The sequence below is a fragment of the Choristoneura fumiferana genome, chromosome 2 (assembly GCF_025370935.1).
Source record: "Choristoneura fumiferana chromosome 2, NRCan_CFum_1, whole genome shotgun sequence".
In the NCBI taxonomy this organism is placed as follows: Eukaryota; Metazoa; Arthropoda; class Insecta; order Lepidoptera; family Tortricidae; genus Choristoneura; species Choristoneura fumiferana.
Genome location: NC_133473.1, coordinates 12,192,713 through 12,209,674, shown reverse-complemented (window position 1 = coordinate 12,209,674; position 16,962 = coordinate 12,192,713). Strand labels below are relative to the sequence as shown.

Below are 16,962 nucleotides of genomic sequence, written 5' to 3'. Positions count from 1 at the left end.
CCACAACACATTATTGATTACTGCATAAGTACACATCAGTTAAGCCGTTCCTAAAATCCAGATATTAGCCCGAATCAGCGTACAGATAAACAAAAAACCGGCCAAGTGCGAGTCGGACTCGCGCATGAAGGGTTCCGTTCCATTATCTGTACAACATTAGACATTAGCAAAAAACGGCAAAAAATCACGTTTGTTGTATGGGAGCCCCCTTAGATATTTATTTTATTTTAATTTATTTTTTTTTTTTAAAGTGATTATACTACTAAATATTCTGTGAACATTTCATGCGTCTACCTGTTGCCGTTAATAATGTCGAGCAAAAAACGGCAAAAAAATCACGTTTTTTGTATGGGAGCCCCATATTTATTTTATTCTGTTTTTAGTATTTGTTGATATAGCAGCCACATTATTACATAATTTCAAGTACTAGTATTTCGATTACGGTTCAAGAGATAGAGCCTTGTTACAGACGGACGGACAGACAGACAGCGGAGTCTCAGTAATAGGGTTCCGTTGACACCCTTTGGGCACGGAACCCTAAAAGAATATAAAAAAAATTGCTTTTAGTTCTATTGCGTTAGTAAATAGGTAGATACCTTAGCAAAACTTTGGTCAAGTATTTTAAATGTACGGACACCGATCTGTTACAGTTTTATTAGATTGTCTTATAAATATAGCCAAGCCCTCACAATCGGATACAAAATACCTGAGGGAGTTTTCTGGTTGAAATTAGAAATTACGATTGTTTTAAGTGGCACGGAATGCCGAGGACCTGGGTTCGATTCCCAGCGCTGGTCTATTTTTCTGGTTTTTCTGTGCATCATGTTTCAGTTTATGACCGTAAAAGTAATAAAATTTGGAGTTGAAGTAAGAAATACAAAAAGACTCCAAAAACCAATCTTGAACCTTAACTTCACACAATAACTAACTGAAACCACGTAACTTTGGCCAGTTCAAATACCTAACAAAATTCCTAATATTTCGACGCAAATTAATGGTTGATTTCACCGACAGGCGAGTTTTACTTTTTTTTTATTATGATATGCTATTTATGCTATTTACCTATTATGATAATTTTTCAAATGAATCAAATCTGTCCACATCCACCCACTGCTGATTAACGGTGTCTTAATTTTAACTTCACTTTGCCCAGTCCTGTACCAGGCCTTCTCAACTGCTTACCATTTTTTACAAATGTGTGGATAAAACATTTAAGTTACGGATTTAAAAAAAACGTCATATATTGACAACCTTTACACTGTTTTACTGCACACAATTAAATAGGTATCATAAAAAAATGTTTAATAATAAATATCGCTTTACAAATTGCTTGCCGTTGTTATGTGTTGTCTTGTAAACTGTTAACTTCATCGCCATTTGGGCTATTAAGTATTGTAGGTACAGTAATAGTATTATTATTTTTTGACGAACAGATGGCCTAGTGGTTAGAGAACCTGACTACGAAGCTTTAGGTCCCGGGTTCGATTCCCGTCTCGGGGCAGATATTTGTATGAAAAATATTGTGTGAGTTGTCTCGTGATGATATTTGATATTTATATAAGGTAAAATTAGAATTTTAGACACAACTTGCCTAGGCTTTAGACTGTGTATATATTGTTCGATTTATTTTCACGTCAAATAGTAATAGTGTCGAATGTCGTTGACCGGGAAGGTAGTACCCGAAGTGATCCCCCCTCACCGGCTGCCAGAACGATATATGTACATATTTACAAATACTTAGGGTTGCTGATGCTGATATGGTGCTGATGGGGACCTTTGCGAGTGCTGCCTTCTGGCCGAATGAGACATCGAAGACGGTAACTCAACGGACTCCGTAGTCAACTCGGAACCCTTATAGTTTCGCCATGTCTGTCCTACTGACTGTCTGTCTGTCCGTCTGCGGCTAAACTCAGAGACCGTTAGTACTAGAAAGCTGTAATTTGGCATGAATATATCAGTCAACAAACAAAGTAGTGAAATAAAAATAAAAAATTTTTTTTTAGGGTAGTGATTATTTTTTTCTCGACTAACCCTATTATAGTGTGGGGTATCGTTGAATAGGTCTTTTAAAACCACAAGGGGTTGTTAAGACGATTTTTCTACTCAGTGATATGTTTGCGAAATATTCAACTTTAAAGTGCGAGCGTCCCCTCCTCCCCCCCCCCCTCTAAATCTAAACTGTAGGGTGGAAAAATTTGAAAAAATTCAGAATGGTAGTAAGTAGTAGTAGTATGGTACAAATATTACTTGTTTTTTTCGTAATGGCTGCGGAACCGAAAATGTCCGACACGCTCTTGGCTGGTTTTTTTTTAAACAGATAAGCTAGCATTTGACCACAATCACGCCTGACGGTAAGCAAAGATGTGGCCGAAGATGGAGAGCGCTTGGCTAATTAATACCCATTCACCCTAGATTTGAAGATGGCTAGATTGTAGCGATCAGAGAATACAGACGGAGGTGGGGCATTCCACTCTTCAGCTGTCCGGATAATAAAGGACAAGCGAAAACGCTTTGTACGAATTTTCTTCTTCTTTCTTGCTATTTTAGAAAACATTTTTTATAAACCACAGAACAACCCTAAAAAAATATAATGTTTTCCCTAACACCCACTCGTGCTTGAGTAATTTTTATTATTCGATGATTTGTAATATATTATTTCTAATTTGAGATATAAACTTTATTTGTAAGCAGCTGTACCTCATCTCCTCAACTCTATGAACTTGAACAGGGAAAAAGTTTTTTTTTTCTAAATTTTGTGGTGTATTTTGTGGGGTGCGTAGTAGGTATTTTTCCTCTAACTGCACGGAACCCTCGGTGCATGAGCTCAACTTGCACTTGGCCACTTTGTTAGGACTTTTCATTTTTACACCCGGTAACCCTAGCAATGCGACAACGACAACACGCTACGTGCCCTCCACTACCTGACTTACGAAACTTCGCTATAAGCCGTGACTTCAGAATGCTAACGCGAGTCATTCCTTTAACTTCTTCCCGGTAAGCAGAAGAAACTTTAACAAGCAGTCGTGAAAAATTATCACTGTGTTCACAACAAAGTTTCTGGACCTGTGTTAAGTTCTCCATACTTTAATTGCTCAGAAACACGTCAAAACTTAATACACCAATTATCATCTACTTTTGTACTTAAATGTTTTTGTGGTACCTACTAAGGAGAAGTTAAAACCACGCAATCGTCGGCTGAGCTATCAGACCCGCTAAGAAATAAATTTACAATTTCCAAGGTTGGAATATTTAGAAACGCCACGTAACCTCCGCAAATCCCTCCATTAGACGTTGTTTACTTAGTCGGTGCGCAAATCTTGAGAGGTCGACTCACGAAAATGCCCCATGAATATGCGATGACACAAACCGTACACACTCTTTCCATTTAGAAACCGTAATGAAAACTCACGCACACGCCTTGTTTGCTTATCAATCAGGCGAATATTTAAATTTCTTTCAAGGGTCAACCAGTTCAGCGTATAAATATGCGCTAAAGGTAAAAAAAGTGAAATTTCATTGGGCTTTTTTATTTTAAAAATGGTTCAGAATACTAAGAGTCTAAATAAAGTAAAGATATGTTAGATTTGATGTTGTAAGAGAATAAGAAATGTGTACATTGTTCTAGAAGCAATTTAATTAACTTAATTGTTAGTAGCTCTCGAATTTCTTAATCTAAAACTATTTCGGAGTAGGTTGGGCACACAAAGTTTAAATTGCCTTCAATGAGAGGTTGGGTCCCGAAGAAGTCAGGGGATTGGGTAGCGGAAGGTCAAGTGGCACTGTGACTGGTAAACAACCGCGGGCTTCACGTGAACAATAGAAGAGTACATTAGGTACACAAAAAACTGTAAGTAGGGTAAGACGCACGCAACTCGAAACCTTGTTGAGAGGGAAACTTGTATTCTGTGCAAATACCCAACGAGTGCTTAACTATACGGTGGATTATATTTGGGCAAGAAAAAGTTGTTATGTAAAAAATGTTACCTTAATCAAAAAAGCAGATTTTGTATGGATTTACAGCTCTATTGCATTATAGAGATTTCTCTGATGAGTGTTAAATTGATTGTGTGCTTATTGTAGACATTATATCAGACAGATACCTACCTATGACGTATCATGTATACCTATATATTTATTTAAAATAGTTTTTTATGTGAACCGAAACGGTATTACAGTCTTATATAGGACTTCATAATGTAATGTTAAAATAAGCATACTCGTATATATGCTTATGAAAAATAACATTGGCCAGAGTCTGGCCAGACCTTTACAGATAAGCCAATGCATACTAAAATAGGTAGATATTTTACGGTAACTGCATTAGCTTCTGAGAAAAGCTACTTAATAATTCGCGTCCCCATTATCCCGGTGCGTAAGTAGGTTGCATTTGGTTTTGTATTCCTTTTATATCCGTTTTTTGCTTTTTAGGGTTCCGTAGCCAAAATGGCAAACACGGAACCCTTATAGTTTCGCCATATCTGTCTGTCTGTCCATCCGCGGCTTTGCTCAGGGACTATCAATGCTAGAAAGCTGTAATTTTGCACAAATATACTCGTATATGTAAACTAAAAATAAAAATGGCAGGTAGAATAAAAAATTAAAAATCCCATAGACGTAAAGTGGGGGTGATTTTTTTTCTCATCTAACCTTGTAGTGTGGGGTATCGTTGGATAGGTCTTTTAAAACCATTATTGCTATAACGATTTTTCGGTTCAGTGATATTTTGGCAAAATATTCAACTTCAAAGTGCAAAATTTTCAATAAAATCGAGCATCCTCCCCTCTCTAAAATCTAAACCGGTGGGTGAAAAATTAAAAAAAAAAATTAAGGTAAGGGTAGTAATTATTAGTAGTTTAAGAGTAAATAGCAGCCTAAGGTATAAAATATACCTAAACTGGGAATATTCCGAACAAAATACGAAATCCTTAGAAAAATATTACTTATTTTTTTCGTAACGGCTACGAAACCCTATTTTGGGTGTGTCCGACACGCTCTTGGCCGGCTTTATATGTCCTTTTTCAGATATTTTAAACACGTAGGTACGTAATTGATCTAAAAACGTGGAGGAATTGACCTTTCGAATTTTCAAGTTTTAATTTATGAAACTACCACTAACTAGTCCAACAACAAAATATGCTTCAATACTTGATTTTCCAACTCTAGCCTTTTTAAGAATTAAAGATTAAACTTAGTGCGGTCTCAGTGTCCAACCTAGTGTAAAACATCCTCTACTTATCTAAAGTACTATTCAATGGAAAAAATCAATTGTGTAAACAAAGCAATTTTTCACGATTACTCCGTAGTTACTTGCATTTGAACGCCAATCCCGATCATATTCGCATCTCAATGAGCTCACCACTGTTTTTAACAACCATTTTATCATTAAATAATCGTGTAAATATGTTTATTTTATAGAATTAATTGGAAGACGAAAATCCGTTATATTTGTCAAATTGACATGATAATTTTTTCCTCACCGAAGTTGGTCTATGGTCGGTCTAGTCTCTGGAAATTTAGTGCTGTACCTACCAACAAAATTAATTATTTGACTGAACCAACCTTACCTACCGATAATTATGGCTGGCTCTGCAAATTAATTTATTCGTAGATATTAATTATTTGTGTTAAGTTACACTATTTAATAAAGGTTTATAAAGGTTTCTAATCCTATCCTACTATCCTACTTCCTACTATATCCTACTAATCCTACTAATATTATAAATGTGAAAGTTTGTGAGTGAGTGAGTGAATATGTTTGTTACTTCTTCACGCTGAAACGGCTGTACGGATTGGATGAAATTTGGCGAAAAGTTAGATAACCTGGATTACAACATAGGATACTTTTTATCCCGATATTCTCATGGGATAGGGATAAAATCTTGAAATAACAACCTCTCAGCTTAGAGTCATGAAAATTGTTATGTAGATAGTTTGTCATCTGGAATAAAACATAGCCTACTTTTTATTTCGATATTCCCACGAGATAGGGATAACTTTCGAACTAATAACCGCTGGGCTTAGAGTCATGAAATTTGACCATGATTGTTTTTAATGTAATGTCAATGAAAACAACGATTTAATTTTCGGGAATTCCCACGGCAATTTTTAAAAATCCCGGTATTTCAGCTGCTGGACCTAATGATTTACGTGTGCGAAGCCGCGGGTAAACACTAGTTGGACGATATAATAGTATTTTAGTAGAAATTATGTACATTTCTATTTACTAGTATCATATTTACTGTGGAGTCCATTGTTGGACCAAAAAATCATTTTGAATCACTTCCCTGTGTCTACTCTCATTTCCCTGTCTTATGTAAATTTAAAAATGCCTCTTCTAAATTATATCGAAAATACAAACTGAGACATGGATGCACAGAAAAACCAGAAAAAGAGACCAGCGCTGGGAATCGAACCTAGGTCCTCAGCAATCCGTACTGCGTACTATAACCCCTACACCACCGTTGGACAGGAGTCAAGATATAAATTTCTCCTATGCACACATATCTCAGGTTGGCTTTTTCTACTACGCTACTTAAGCAGCAAAAAAATCTAAATTAATCCATATTTTAACTGACCCTTTCAATTCTAAAATACTCCATCATAAACCTTGGGGAAAATATACGTCAAAAAATCTAAGTGTATATACATGTTTCACCATTTTAAAAATTCTACCCTTAAAGGGGTATAAAGGGGAGTGTAAGTTTTGAACATGAAGTGTAAGTTTGTATGGAAGAAACGTTAGGTATATATTTGAAGATATAATTCTAAAACTTCTTGAAAATGCTATTAAACATTTTAAGTTAAAAGGGACATGGAAACATTGTGAATGACTCTTGAACAGGACTAAGAGAATACGTGATTCGCCATTTTTAAAAATTAAACTTAGGGATTACATTAAATAATGAAATATGAGTAAATTCAAAATAATTATTTACTGCTAATTGAAGTATCTTAAAGAGCTTTCACATCACTAGAGCCAACGTCAGTCAGTCAGTCAGCCAGTCGTCAGTCAAGTGTCAATGTCAGTCACCACATTTGTTTACACAATTGATTTTTTCCATTGAATAGTACCGTACTTTCCCAGAATATATTTAAACCTGCCAATACTTTACCAACTATAATATGAACACACAAATCGGCAAGAAATGTTAAATTTATGTAAATTTTGTTTCGTAGAGGATGCGCAGTTCACTATCGGCCTTTTCACAAGGGGACTCCATCACAAAACTCATTTGGCATGCAGCCACCTACAATGGCTGGTGTGGATGGGAGGCGGTTTAAAATACCTGCTTTTTTCACAGAACAATTTCGAGGCAACTTCCCGCGACGGAATTTAAACAAGAGACACCGGTTATTTACTTCTGAAATAGCTTTTTAGTAAACGACTACAATAGGAGGTAAATACAGCTACAGGCAAGCTAAGTAACTTGCTGATACTGCGCCACTCTACTTTTATAAAACCTCGCTGGGAAAACAGATATTCGAAAAAAAAAACGCTGTTTCGCCGACAAAGATACGGCGCTGTCCGATTCATCTTCGCACTGTCTGATCAATCACGAATCCATTTTCGGCCGAAATGAAATATCCGAACTACTTACCATTAAATAAATTATATTGCTAAGTGAAAAATTTATGAAAATACAAACTGAGACATGGGTGCACAGAAAAACCAGAAAAGGAGACCAGCACTGGGAATCGAACCCAGGTCCTTAGCAATCCGTGCTGCGTGCTATAACCCTACACCACTGCTAGACAGGAATCTAGACACGATTTTTTCCTATGCATACATATCTCAGGTTGCTTCTTTCTACTATGCTACTTAAGCAGCACTAGCGACATCTATGTTTCGTCGACAGACGTCACATTCTTTCGGGACTAACCGCTCACCCAGACAAGAGATATCGTTACTGAGCAATCAAATTATGATTGCTTTTTGGAGTATTTTTGTATTTTTTATTTCAACTCCAAATTTATTACTTTTACGGGTATCCCGTGAAACCATATCGAAATCATAACCATATCATATTATCGATATGGTTTCACGGGATACCCGCAACATTAATAAATTTGGAGTTGAAATAAAAAATACAAAAATACTCCAAAAAACCAATCATTCTGAAAATTTATGATTCGAGTTAAAAATAAAATAGTAGCAAGTCTGTATGGATGTTTCGGTTGGGTGGACTCGCAAATGGTTCGTTAGTTCGGCAGCGGCGTCGGGCGGCGCATCCAATCGCGGAAAAACTGGCGACGGCAAATACAAATCACGGTTCCTTTACACCCGCGCCGACCGCCGCCGCGCGCGCAGCGTAGCTCGACACAGAGACTACACTGCACTCAGAAAAATACAAGTCTATCGCCGAAATGGGTTAAATGTTATTGTGAAAAACACGGATTAGTTATTGACTTTGAAAAAACTTCATAAATTAAGGACCTTAACGCTGTTTTACTATCTTAACTCTTGATGATGTTTTAAACAGTAAGATTTAGGCCACTAGTGTTTTAAGGAAATTAACTTTATTTGACCTGTGTAGATTGTCTCCTTTAAGTTAACGGATATCAAAAATAACACGGTGTATAATAGGTTGATTCATAAAAGCTGGCGAGGATTTTGTATGAAACTGCCATATTTTCCATAGACATGTTATGCCAGCGCTTGTCGATTTACCTATACCTCATTTACCTTTGTATTTATGTATAAGCACAATCCGCGAGATTCCGGGGTGGTTTGATAGTTAAAAACAATTTTAGTCTGCACTGTACTATAGGTAGAGTCATTCATGATGACGCGTGCCGTGGTGCTTATAACAATATCATTAATGGCTAATTTTGACAAAATCACGCGTCTTCGTGGATGGCACTAGTATATTTTCTAAATGCATTCATAAATTTACCTAAATAAAAACTATTTTGATGACTTCAGAAGTATATCGTATTCAAAAGAGGTTGTAATCGTTTCACCCAGAATATGGGTGCTACGTCAGAATACGGACGTTGTTGCGCTCTCCTTCCTCTGAGTCGTTGCGGAAGGCATGGGGGGGATGGCTGCGAGCGCTTATGTCACGAGCGATAAAGACAGCAATATCCCAAACGAATACCTAACGCGGTCGCGCGGCCGGCAGGGAAACTTCCCATCTCAACCGATCTGTATTGTTAATGGCGTTTTCGGTTATTTATCAGTGGTCCTGTATGTAGGTAGGTACTTATATTGAATATGTGTTAACTTTATCACAATCTTCTACCATTTCTACAAAATTTCATTTTCTTCTACATTTTCGCTTGAATAACGACCCATATATTTAGTCTCATTGTTTAGACGTGTTCTAGGGGGCAACACTGAGAAGTTGTTTTGATTCTATTCCAAGCCTTTATTCAGTGCTGCGCTCGCTGTGATTCATTAGATCTGCCAGTTAAACAAAAACTCAGGAATTCCCATGGCAATATTCAAAAATTTGACTATGGTCTTCATTGAATCGGTTGTTTGTACCTATATTGCAAAAATAACGAATCACTTTTCATAAGATTTTGTATAAACATTAAACCGTTTGTGTTTGCTCGCCATCGCCAGTGTAGTGACTTGCAGAAATCTGTACCCATTTAAAAAAATCGGGCTTAGGTAGGTACATTTAGTCATAAGAAACTCAACTGTGTCAGGTAGTTATCCTCGAGAGTAGACGATTTATCTCTCTCAATAGCCACTCATTCGAAACACCCATGTCACCTAAACAAGCGAAAACGTTTCAAGAATAACGTGACCCCAAATGTGTCTGTCGTCCCAGGCAGTCTGGTGTTACGGCACTGTCCTCAAATACGCTGTGCCTGCGATCTGCTCGCGGCACGCTTAAAACGGAAACGTGTTTCGGTGTGGCCACATCAAACATACAGAGTCGCGCCTCCTGACAACAACGCAAAGAAACTTCAGGTTTAATAGAGTAGGTACTTTTCGAACCACGTTTTTATTCTTTGGCGTACTAGGTTTAAGGAATGTGCTACCTAATGCAACAGTATTAACTGTTGCATTAGGTAGTTTCTGATAAGATGTGGTAGCCTATAATCTCTCGATCGATGGCATTGACGGGATCGATGGATTCAAGCACAGGATTGTAGGTTGAAATCCAGGCTCACACCTCTGAATTTTTCGAAATATTTGAACCGACTTCACCAACAATTAAAAATTTTAATTAAAAAGTAAAACCGACTTCAAAAAAATAAAAAAATAACAAAAAATGGAACAGACTACAAAACCCTTAAAAATATGTTTCTAGGTCGTACTAGCTTGAAGTCGGTGACTCAGCACGAGCCAGGAGGAGTGGGACAATAGTCGTTTACCTCACCTACACTACATACTATGGGTTTCAATCCCTCGTGGTGGGTCGTGCTGAGTCACCGAGCTAGTACGTACCTAGAAAAATATTTTCAAGGGTTTCGTAGTCGGTTCCATTTTTGGTATTTTTTTGAAGTCAGTTTTAACTTTTTTGTTAAAAAAATTATTTATTTCTCACTTTTTAGTGATTTTTAGCCAAAGTACATCTCACAACGATTCCATTAAGCCTAAACACGTCTTAGTTACGTTGTTTTATAACAGAGTTCCGTTGCCTACCTTCTGGCTTCAGCATCAGATCAGTTCGAAAGAATCATTAACTTAAAGCTTCTTCTTAGTCGCTTATCTAAGTATATTAATCATGATCTTTTATAGACGAGCGAACATTACTTAGCTTTGATGAGTTTGATTGGTCATCTACGGTCTTCTTCATCAGTTCCAGGTTACGAAATGATACTTTCTGAATGTAAATGCTCATTTTAATGCTAAAAATTTCAAAATCGCTATAGGTTGCCCAAAAAAATGTTTATGTTGCCTATAAAATTTGAGGTTTGCACTCGACTTACCTAGGATACCATCATCAGATTTTAACTTGGTAACACTGGGACCACCTCTCTTTCGAGTAAAAAAAGAATTTTGAAAATCGGTGAGTAATCGGTGAACATACATAAAAAAAATACAAACATCGGAACATAGAAGAGGGAGGCTCCTTTTTTGAAGTCGGATAAAAAGTAGGCGGTTAGGCGTGAAATATATCTCAAATGTCCTGCTGAACAACTGCTTAAAAAATTAACCGCCCGTTTAATTTTTGAGGCATATACAAGTAGTATGAATTCAAATTTATTTTAAACTGGAAAAGTAAAAAATTATATTTTGGGTAAAAACATCCGAATTTAAGGCCCGAGTGAGCACTTTTTTCGAGTGTGTCATAAAGTTTACAGGTAATTTCAACCGGGCACGATTTATACTTCGCAGCCAGCAATTCTGGATGTTGGGCAGAATAGAGCCTTCACCACTTGCACTCACTCACCCGTGGCGGCAAATAGATATTTATGTACTGGTACCAACTAATTCACATCGAACAAAAAGAAATTCTGCAAAATAAAATTTAGCTTGTCCCTACTTGAAGCCTCAAATTACGCGTTAAAAGGAATAAGGTTTAGGTATTGAAGAAAAACAGGATTAGATATGTACAAAATGAGAACGTATTCTTTGTAAAAACTAGTTTTAATTTAAAAGTGCCGCCGTTTTGTCTATTGATATAACATTCGACAACGATTAAAATTTTTATTAGATTTCAAAAAAAATAAGTTCACTCACCTCTTTGAAACGTCCGTGGCTGTTGCTCCCTGTATCACGAAACACCAACTGCACTGGCACTTACAAAAGCTATAATGTCAAATTCACCTCTTAATCAGAGTACATAAAATGGACACTTTATTCTAAGCTCTAACTATGTTTGCTATGAAACACTTACGATTTCATTCGTAATTGACTGTCGTCAGTAACATTGTGATTGTCACGAGTCACGCAAATGTCACGTGGCTATGAGTAGATCACATCACGCTCGACTCTGAAACAAGGAGTTGCTTTTAAATTCGATAATCATTTCGAATAATAGTAGATTGTACAACAAGAGCATAAAACGAGCCATTTTACCCAAGACGTTTATATAGCCACCCGAGCCGGTACGGCGAGGGTGGATAGACACGTCGAGGGGAAAATGGGTTTAATGCTCCAGTTTTACACTGCTTTTCACTTCGATGGCGAGGAAATGAAATAGAAACAGTGGAAACAATTGTTCACTTACTATGTACCTTTTATAGTTCACGCATTACTATTATAATTATAAATTTTTAGTTTTATTGATTTATTTGGATTGATTTTCAGTTTTACATAAATTAAAAATTATTCAAAAAATATATAAAAACTTCTTTGTTTGTGGCTGTTTACACCTGATTGCCTTGGAGACGAAGATTTTACTTTATGCACTAGAGTATAAAAAGTCATTTTATGTTGCCTAGACCCAGCATAAACACGAACTTTACGAGCATGAGAAGTGAAAAAGGTTTTGTTATGTAAGCTTAGGCTTTAGGGATTAAAATATGCACTATATTTAGCACCACCGTTCTCATGGCCACATGTAAATTTTTTAGGCTTTCATGAAAAAGGTTGCATTTAGCTGACAGGGATTTGTATACGAGTATATGTATATGGATTTGTACATGCGATCCGCGGATCGTGTGACTAAACTAAACTTAGCCTAAATTTACGAGTTCGTCCACCGACCCATAGATGGCGCTTGGCGACATTCGCCAAGCTTATAGTAAACATCGTTTCGAGAACACATTGGGAAATTTTGCAATGTATGCAAGCTGCTAAAGTTGATGTATGAGCAAGGCACGTATCATGGAATGATGAGAATGAAATGAAATGAAATTATTTATTTCGCAGGAACATACACAGTTGTTATAAATATTACACATGTCAGAAGAAATATTACATAAGTACATGTCATGTTTGTTCCGCCCCAATTTGGCATGCAAAAATCTTAACCTACTCGCAAATTAATAATTTAATGTAAAAGCAATACTTCATTAAGTTAATTATATACTTTATCAAAATATTCATTCAAATTATAAAATGGTCGAATAATCAAGAAGGATTTTAATTTTCTACAAAATTCACTAATATTATTACATTGTTTTATGTCCTCATTTAAATAATTATAAATTTTAATACTATTATAACCAAGACTCCTTTTAAAATGTATGTAATTCTTAGATCCTGGTAATTGAAGGTCAATATTTAATTTACATTATCTACGTGGTCTACTATTGCTATTGCATTTAAAACTGGACTTATTGTTATAAACAAAAACGCAAACCAAATATATGTAAAGAGATATCACAGTCAGTATCTTGTGCTTCACAAAAAGTGGACGGCAATGTTCGAGAGGTTTTGCCCTTTCAATGTGCCTAAGAGCTTTCTTTTGCATCACAAGAACATCGTTTACATGAACACTATTACCCCAGACCTCAAGGCCATACCTTATTAAAATCTCAAAATACGAAAAATAAACCGTTCTAAGAACTGTAAGTAGAGTCTAACATTTTAGATAACATTTTCAAAGCCTAACAGGCACTAGCTAGCCTTTTCTTTAACAAATTTATGTGGCATGACCAACGCAATTGTGTGTCTAGTTCTACACCTAAAAACCTGATAGTTTCGGCCTTTGCTATGGGTAGAGGCAAGTCGTAGGCTATACTGTTTGAATGTCTCAAAAAGGGAAGGTATAGTGTTTTATCCATGTTGATTTTGAGACCGTTACATTCGAACCAATGTGCGAGTTCTTCCCATTATGGGTTCGATCCACGGCTCAACTTATCTTTGCTGGTTTTTTTTGATGTGTTTTAATGTTATTGTAATTAGAAGAAAGGTAGTTGGGTTAGTTCACCCGAACTTATATACTTCTACTTCAGGATTATATATTATTCAGGATTTTTTATTATAAGTACATAGGTGACAAATGTTTTCACATTTGTTTGGCTTTAAAAATATCACGCGGTCTGAAAAAGACATGACCACATATTGATTCAAAAATTTCAATGCAAAATCTAACCACACAATCTGCTGGAATATTCCAGTGCCTAGTTCTAAAATACCTTGTGTATTGTTATGAATATATAAGCTGATACTTTTCTATATACATTATATATACCATAAAATCTTCTTTTAATGATCGCAATATATTTAATTCTGAGCTATATTGCCTATTAAATAAGGAAGCTAACAATGAAATGCACTGCCGGTGACACCTAGCTGCGGACGATTACTTTTTAATAGGGTCGTTAACGCAACGAAGATCCAACATTCACAATATCGGAAATTATTACAGAAAGCTTTTTACTTGCATAGAGTTTTGTTTGAAACTGATTTATTCGGTTTCTTCTAATGTGATTTGCCGACTGGGAGTGTTATTTATGATGGTCCATCCAAATTTCAGTAATAAGTACTGACTTCAGAGAAGCAAGTTGTAAGTCACTAAATTGGAACCTAATTTAGTCTACTCACATTATCAAACCGTGCAGCGCAGCTAAATCTGTGCGACACATAATATGCTGGCGCATAGTTCCCGTGTGATTGCGATAAATTTATTATTCACATATATTAATTCATTAAAAAATTGATAGTAGCGGGCAACAGCTGGTTGTATAGGTATATTGCCCACCTAAACCCAAACCTACCTACCAAAACTAAATCTCACTCTTAACCTCTTAACAGAAGGAAATTCAGTTCTAGCATAAATATTAAGCGGGTTTTCATGCGTTAGTTCTGGGTAAACATTCGTATTTGCAGGCATTAGGTACGTCCCTAGCGAATTTCTAGACAGAATAGCGCGACTCGTCGAATTCTCGCACAATGCACACCCCGTTTCTTTGCTTTTATTTCCTTTCTCTCTGTACCTGTTAATTCAGGTTTCATCGAGCTATAATTCTAGGTAGATTCTTATACATCACCAAGAATACAATTCGTTCATCCAACAGAATATTGGTACAATTGCTTTTTAACCATTATACTAGAAAGTAATTTAAAGATATCAAACCGTAAATTCAAAGCCTAAAACTTGTGCTTTTAGAAATAAGTCTTTGTCTTATTCGATGAGCAAATTGTTGTATTTACTTTCATCTATAGCATTTTTTGTCTGAATTCTCAACCTGACTTTCTTTATTAGGCACGGTAACAAAGTTGGCTCTTCATTTTGTACCTGTCCTGTTAGAGCATAACGAGAAACACGACAAACTTACTGCACAGTAATCTGGAGCCGAACAACAAGAGACGGACCTCCATTATTTACAGTAGCGGTTTGTTCCCGTTTTCAGGACAAATGAATTGGGCAATAAAGCGGCAAAATCCGTCAACTTTTCCCTAATGAAACTTTTTTGACAATGAAACGGAATGGAAACACTTGAAACTTTTTACGTTTTGTCTTTGATCAGTTACGCTCCTTTAAGAGGAAAATTTTAACGTTGCGACAATAGCTAATTCGCGCTACAACAATGAGATTACCACGAGCTTAGCTTTTAGTCAGTGCCATTGAGATGCTGACAAACGCGAACTTGATTAATTAATTAAACTAAGTAAAATTTATGTTAATCAACGCGATCTTATGTACACGTCTTAAGAGGTGTTATATTTTTGCAGTAAAAGGTTACGCCTAAATGCTCTGGAATGCATGAAAATATCTAGTCAGGTAGAACAGCATGGGTTAAATTTAGTTTCTTTTCCCTTCCATCCCAGCCTATATACGTCCCACTGCTGGGCACAGGCCTCCTCTGAGAACAAGAGGGCTTGGGCCATAGTTCCCACGCGAGCCCAGTGCGGATTGGGCCCTCCCTACTATGGCAAAAAAAGAAAAAAACATCGCGGGTGGGCAAAATAATTATTTGTATTTCATTAACATGGACCTCCGCAAAGTAACGCATGACTTACTAAATTATGTTAATGTTTTTAAGCATACAAATCTTTTTAGCAATATCCAGCGATCAACTCACATCACTCTTTACAGCAGAACAAAGCTGGGTTACACGGACGAAAGGCTCGTGTACACACAAACGTCTGGCAATGTGTTCACAATTTATGCTCCCAGCGCGGAGCAGATGTTGAAAATTTGCTGAGCAAGATCCAATTGGATATATATCAGAATGAGACGAGGAGGGGCGAGGAGAGCGCACGTGATCACACTCGCCGCACCCTTATCAATCAAACTCGCGATGAAACTATAACAACTTTCAAATATCGCCAAGGAAATATATCCCGATAATCCAGGCGTTGGCCCAATAATAACAACAACTAGGCTTAGGTACATAGCAACACACATTGGAAATGTTATTAATCAGCGTTTCCACCCAATAATGTGCATGGATGGATGTGTTGCGAGAGATGTGTTTTTCATTTACCAATAGAAACGCTTCATTTACACATCCTCGCACAGCACATCTGGGTGGAAAAAGCTGAGCGAAGCGAGTCGTGGTAAATGTAGCGTTTCCATTGGTTAATGAAAAACATGTTCCTCGCAACACATCCTCACACATCTCGAAACGCTGCTTAAGGCCATGTTTAAATGACGGGGTAAATAAAAAAAAATTAAGCAACTAAGAAAAGACTATTGGGTTTAACTTAAAAATACGTACAGATTTCTAATTTAGATGTGGTGGCCTAGTGGTTCGACCCATGGCCTCTCAAAGAGAGAATCGTGGGTACAAATCAAAATGGGTTAGTTTTTCGAAATTCATTCGCAAAACTGCATTTGGCATTTACCACGGGCTGTACGGTGAAGGAAAACATTGTGAGGAAATCTAAAAGCAATTCAACGCTGTGTGTGAAGTTCTCAATTCGCACTGCACCCGCGTGGGAACTATGGTCCAAGGTCTCTCATTCTGAGAGGAGGCCTGTGCCCAACAGTAGAATATAGGCTGGGACGATGAAGACTGTTTTCATCTATTGGAACAAACAATAGCTAACATGTTTTACGTGTTTCGCAAGTCATAAACACTGTTTTGCCTCCATTATCAAAGTTTGGACATTTTTACTATCTATTGAAGAAAGAAAACACGAAGGTAGAAAGAGTTTTAGTAGAC

General features: G+C 36.7%; 1 protein-coding gene across 2 annotated transcripts in view; it reads right to left on the bottom strand.

Moving 5' to 3' along the window:
• Ten-a (Teneurin-a transmembrane protein) overlaps nucleotides 1–16,962 on the bottom strand; it is a 486,497-nt gene that overhangs the window by 458,375 nt on the left and 11,160 nt on the right. For both annotated transcript variants that reach the window (XM_074109112.1, XM_074109118.1), the window contains exon 2: nucleotides 11,642–11,894. The gene's annotated coding sequence lies outside the window, so the exon portion shown is untranslated. The remainder of the gene's footprint in view (nucleotides 1–11,641; nucleotides 11,895–16,962) is intronic.